The sequence below is a fragment of the Grammomys surdaster genome, unplaced genomic scaffold (genome assembly GCF_004785775.1).
Source record: "Grammomys surdaster isolate TR1022 unplaced genomic scaffold, NIH_TR_1.0 255, whole genome shotgun sequence".
In the NCBI taxonomy this organism is placed as follows: Eukaryota; Metazoa; Chordata; class Mammalia; order Rodentia; family Muridae; genus Grammomys; species Grammomys surdaster.
The window spans coordinates 5,953,489-5,959,214 of NW_021604696.1; the positions used below are offsets into that span (position 1 = coordinate 5,953,489).

A 5,726-nucleotide genomic window follows, 5' to 3' on the forward strand; every position below is an offset into this window, starting at 1 on the left:
GCTGGGATGCTGGGATGCTGGGATGCTGGGATGCTGGGATGCTGGGAAGCTGGGATGCTGGAAGATGGTTGGATATACAGGTGGAGAGTGTGTGGGTGTGTAATGAATGGATAAGTAAATGGATATATGAACAGGATGGATGCATGCATCCATGCATCCATACATGGTGAGTTCCTGGATCAGTAGATGGATACATGATGCATGCATGTACAGATACAAAGATGGATGATAACCAGGGAGGTCGAAGGTCAAGCAAACAAATGGATAATAAATTGATAAGTGTATGAATGAATACTTGAATGTATCAAGAGATGGATGCCTAAAAGGATGCATGCAATTAGATGAGTGGGTGAGTTAGGTGGTGGGCAAGCATTGGGATCATGGCTGGCTGAAAGAAGAGCAGAGTGAAGACCAGCATGAAGGAACAGAGATCCAGCCTGTACTTGTACTTTCTTCCTTGAATTCCCTGGGACCCTGAGAAGTCTGTCTGCATTCTAAGCAGTAGAACAGATTTAAATATGTCACAAGTGCTGAGATGTGTCATTCATCAAAGTGCTTCCCTTGCAAGCATGATGACTTGAGTGAACCCACTAGAATCACCATTAAGGCAGGCATGGCAGTGTGCATTTATAACCCCAGCCCTGGAGAGGCAGAGAAGGGTGGATCCCTGAGACTCACTGGCTGGCCAGCTAAGCTGAATCAACCAGATCTGAGTAAAAGGTGACTGACTCTGCCTTAAAAAACAAGGTGGGCCAGGCAGTGGTGGCACATGCCTTTAATACCAGCACTTGGGAGGCAGAGGCAGGCAGATCTCTGAGTTTGAGGCCAGCCTGGTCTACAGAGTGAGTTCCAGGACAGCCAGGGCTACACAGAGAAACCCTGTCTCGAAAAACCAAAAAAAAAAAAAACAAAACAAAACAAAAAACAAAAACAAAGTGGTTGATACCTGAGGAACCACACCAGTACACGTGTACATGCACACATGTACACACACAAACACACACATGTGCATCTGTGCATACACACACATGTACACACATAGACACACAGATGTACACACATGTATACACACATGTATACACACATACAGGCATGAATGTAGCAGGATACTTATTCTGCCACATTGAATTCAAAGTAGAGCTTAGTGATTAGGCAGTAGAAGAGGAAGTGGAGCTGGGAGAGAAAGAGAGGAAGGGGAGGGGAGAAAAAGAGGAAGGGGAGGGGAGAAATAGAAGAAAGGGAGGAGAAGAAGGAGGCTATCAGCAATGGAGAACCACAGATGGGTCGAAAGCTGTCCTGGGTAGCAACTTCTATCAAAAGGTTAGATATTGGGTAACAACTCTAATTGTGTGAGCATCTTCTTGATTGAGCATTTCTAAATATATAAATCCTTTAGATAATCATTAAGCTTTAAGAGTCTCATTTCTACTGGGTACTGCGAGGATGGCAGATATTGTTCAGCTGAACATTGTGGATGCAGCGTGGTGGACTCCTCTGGTGGGTGCCAGAGCCTGTGCATATAGCTAGCCGGAGCCCCAGTCAGAGCAGAGGAGCAGCGGGAACATGGTGGTAGTCCAGGAACAAGCCGGACCGGGTGCTGTTTTCTAAACATCACCCCTACATATGTACACACATATGTGTACACATATACACATGCACGCACATATACACATGCACACGCATGTGTACACATACATGTACACTCACACACATGTGCACACATGCACACATATTTTATAAAACTATACCATGAACCTCTGGGGAAGCTCATAGCCTGCATTATCCTGCCATGTCCAACTCCATGACAAACCATGGTCATCTTCCACACAGCACATCAGCCCACAGCTCCGTTTTCAGGGTCCAGGGCCTGGTTTGGCCACCATTCTATGCTCTCATTCTGTTGGATGAGAGGAGCTCCTTCTTGGAGCTCCAGCTGCCTTTACCCTGTCCTCCTGTAGCTGTCATGGCTATGCTTTTGGGTAATGTACACTGTCTCAACCACAGAGCCCTGCAGCCCTGCAGCCCTGCACGGTGTCAAACACAAAATGTGCCTGAATCTAATGAGGTTCCTCCTTCAAGCTGGGCCACAAAACCCCACTCCGTGCCTATCTCATTGCAATCACCCTAGGTTGCCCCATATTGTCATTTTGCTCATAACAGCATAATTAGAAATGTCAAATATTTTACAGTGCTCACACTGCATTTAATTTAAGAGCATCCGGTCTTAAGTCCTGATATTGGCACAGTAAAAACATCACTGAGGCATGTCTTCTCTTAATAAACTGTGCAGGCTCCAGCAACCACCATAATCTTTTTAAAATTTTCTTCTCCTTGGTGCATCTTTGCCTGATAATAGATAATCAACTTTAGGATATACATAGAAAAACTGAAGGAAGTGTTTAAGATCGTGTAAAGGCTTAACAATTTACTAAAATCCCAACCATAACACCCATATTTACCTGCCTTCTCCCTCGAAGTAAGACCCAAAGCCCCAAGATGAGTCAGCACTTCAGGTGTCAAGTGAAAACCTATTTTCCCCCTTTCTGCCTCTATAAGGGCAAAAATGGTGACTGTTCTACTTAGATCTGAGGTTCTTCACTGTAAGTAGGAGAGCCGTAACAACGCCAGAACGTGGTTGAAACCAGGAAACGTCATTCACTCATGCAAGTATTGGTTGCTTTCCGAATTGCTATTTCAAAATCCTTGACCAAAATAAAAAGATATAAGAAGGGACAAGTTCATCTGGTCACAGTTTAAACACACACTGCAACGTGCCTGGGAAAGCGTGGGAGCAGGGCAAGTGGCAGCCGGTCACACTGAACACAGAGCTAGGAAGCAGAGGGATGCTGGTGTTTGGCTCACTTCCTCTTTTTTATTCAGTCCAGGACTCTAGCTTATGGCATGGTACCACCCACATTGAAGGTGGGTCTTCCCAACTCAACCCAATCTACAAGGTCCCTTATAGATGTGCCTAGAGGTTTGTTTCCATGGAGATTCTAAATACCATCAAGTTGACAATCAAGATTGAGTATCACAAGGTGCCTCTTTCAGGTGCTCTTTAACTAACAATGGATGATATCTCCCAAATCCACAGTAAGCTAAACACATAAGCAGAAACTGGTTCTAGTATATCTCTGGTACTCTCTCCTAGCAGAATAGCCACCATGGAGCCAATACACTACCAAGCATCACAAAAGTGGACTATATCTCTATCTGTAGCTGGGAAAACATCAAGATTCAGCATTCCAATTACATTTTCTTCTGACCATGTATCACAATCTGCTGTACAGTCAGACCATCATACACTGGAGATGTCTGGACCAAGATGCCAAGGTTCCCCTTCCATTCTGCATCTTGAAAGGGGATGTGCTCATTATCCCATCCTAGAAGAAGCCTGACTATCTCAGGATATTGAATCTGAGAGTCTCAGACCAGACATGGCACAGTGAAGCCCTGAGCTATTTTTTAAATTGTCCTCTTGGCTAACTGTGCACAGTACAAGAATTTGGATCTTAACTATCCCCTAAAGGTTTGAGCTTGGCTTGGTCCCCACAATAGCGCTAGTGGGGATTTTAAAAGTGAAAGCAAAAGGGGGATGGCATGTGTATTATGTACTGCACAAATCAGATCTTCAGGAAACAAATCGAACCCAGAGAGCTGGGGAGCTTATATTTAATTACCCTAGCAGGCCCAGCTGGCAGACCCATCTGAGCTAAAGCTCTGAGGAGTTGGGCCCTGATCCAACAGCTCTTCACAAAATTTATAGACTGTATGGCATCACATTTTTTCTATCTTTTTCTGTTATTGGTGGGTTTAGCATATATGATTAAGGACCACGATTGAGCATATTTACAGAAGGAAAACTGATATGGTTGGAACAATTATTTTGCAACTGTTCGGTTAAGCACGTGCAGGTTAGGGGTTGAGGGGAGTGCTATCTAATACAGGAAGTAAACAAGATTACAGAAGCAAAGTGCAACACATGTGACGTACCTGCAAGTGCAGCAGAGAGTTTAACTCATTCTGCTCCTCCTCATCCATAGCTGTTCACAATCTGTCCTTTAAAGGCTTGGTGGTACTCTAGCCCCTCCTCTTCCTGTGATACCCTAGCCCCTCCTCTTCCTGTGAAACCCAGCCCCTCCTTTTCCTGTAGAACAATAGTCTTCCCTTTCCTGTGGCGTCCTAGTCTCTCCTCTTCCTGTGACTTTTTTTTTTTTTAGGGGTTGCAAATGCTGGTACTTACTCATAAATATACACCTATTTGTGGAAAACAGAGGGCAACCCTAGGCCTCATTCCTCTGGACCACCTTACTTTTGGGGATGTCTCAATGAGACCTGGAGCTTGCCTGTTCGTCTGGGTCAGCTGGCCAGTGACCCCTGGGATTCACCTGTCTTTTCTTCCCTAGCACAGGAATTACAGGTGTATCCCACCATGCCTGGTGTTTTTGATGTTGTTGTTTGCTTCTTTGTTTTTGTTTTTTAAGAGGGTCCCGGGAATTGAACTCAAAGCACATATCATCCACACTTGCACGGCAAGCACTTTCCTCATTGAGCCACCTCCCCTGCCCTTCCTGTCACCTTTGAATGCTAGTCACAAGGGAAGTGGCTTTGTTTGGCTCCACACTCTCCACCATGCTGACTCAATGATTAGAGAGTAGAGCCTGCAAAATTCAGAGCAAAACCGAAGCTTTTCTTTGTCACAGTGACAGAGAGATGGCAACACATCCACCTACTCACTTACAGTCCCCAGATCTAAGGTTGTAAAACAATAGAAATTGTGACCTAATATATCTAGACACCCCAAAGAAAGAAACAGGGAAGAGGAAGAGTTAAGAAATCTGGGTACAGAAAACTGTTTAAACATGGGCCCTATCTGTGTACTGATAACACATAGTGGCCTGCCCATTGATGGGCCAGCCTCACTCCATCTTAAAATTGGAAGCCATCTTATTAGAAGGTCGAAGAAAGTTCATTCCTGTTTTCTGTAAAATTTGGGGTTGACCTATTTTCTGGAATTTGACACGTTCCACACCCTATACCCTGACCTCCACCCCGATAAGATATTATGTTCTGCCAAGTATTTTGAAGTGTTCGGCCAAGTTCCTACATAACCAAAATTCCTCTGGAAATCCCCCAACCCATGAAAAGCCCCTAGTCTTGCAGTTTGGGGGGTTATATGAACCCCATGGTCTCTATGTTCACTGCTATTTTCTCAAACCCCTGCTTTTAGGGAAATAGCTCTGTCTGAAAGAAAACAAAGCTTGCTTAATTCAACTAAAAGAATTTGGGTAGCTTGCTGGGATTAAAGATGTCCTCTCTAAGTGCCCTGGCCTCAGGCTCTTTTCCTCCCTTTCCCAGCCCAGCAGCATATTAATCCCAGTACTTTGCCATCTCTCTTCTTCCTTCCTTCCTTCCTTCCTTTCTTTCTTTCTTCCTTCCTTCTTTCCTTCCTTCCTTCAGTGTATGCACAGGTGATGCAAATGTGTACACATATATGTGGCTGTCACAGTACAACCCTGGGTGTCCTCCTTCTACCATCCACCTTGATTTTGAAGACAGACTCTCCCTGTACTGGACCTCACCTCACATGTAGGTTGGCTGCCAGCTAACTTCAGGGATCCACCTGTCTCTGCCTCACCAGCACTGGGGCTACAATCACATGCTACCATGCCCAGCGTCCTTGTATCTATACAGGGGCCAGATATAGTGGGGTTCCAGAGCGCCTG

General features: G+C 45.0%; 1 long non-coding RNA gene across 1 annotated transcript in view; it reads right to left on the reverse strand.

Moving 5' to 3' along the window:
* The window catches only part of LOC114627597, a 13,237-nt gene extending 11,004 nt beyond the window's left edge, over positions 1 to 2,233 (reverse strand). The window contains exon 1 of the long non-coding RNA XR_003712378.1: positions 2,197 to 2,233. This is a non-coding gene — a long non-coding RNA (uncharacterized LOC114627597). The remainder of the gene's footprint in view (positions 1 to 2,196) is intronic.
* Positions 2,234 to 5,726: the final 3,493 nt, after the last annotated feature.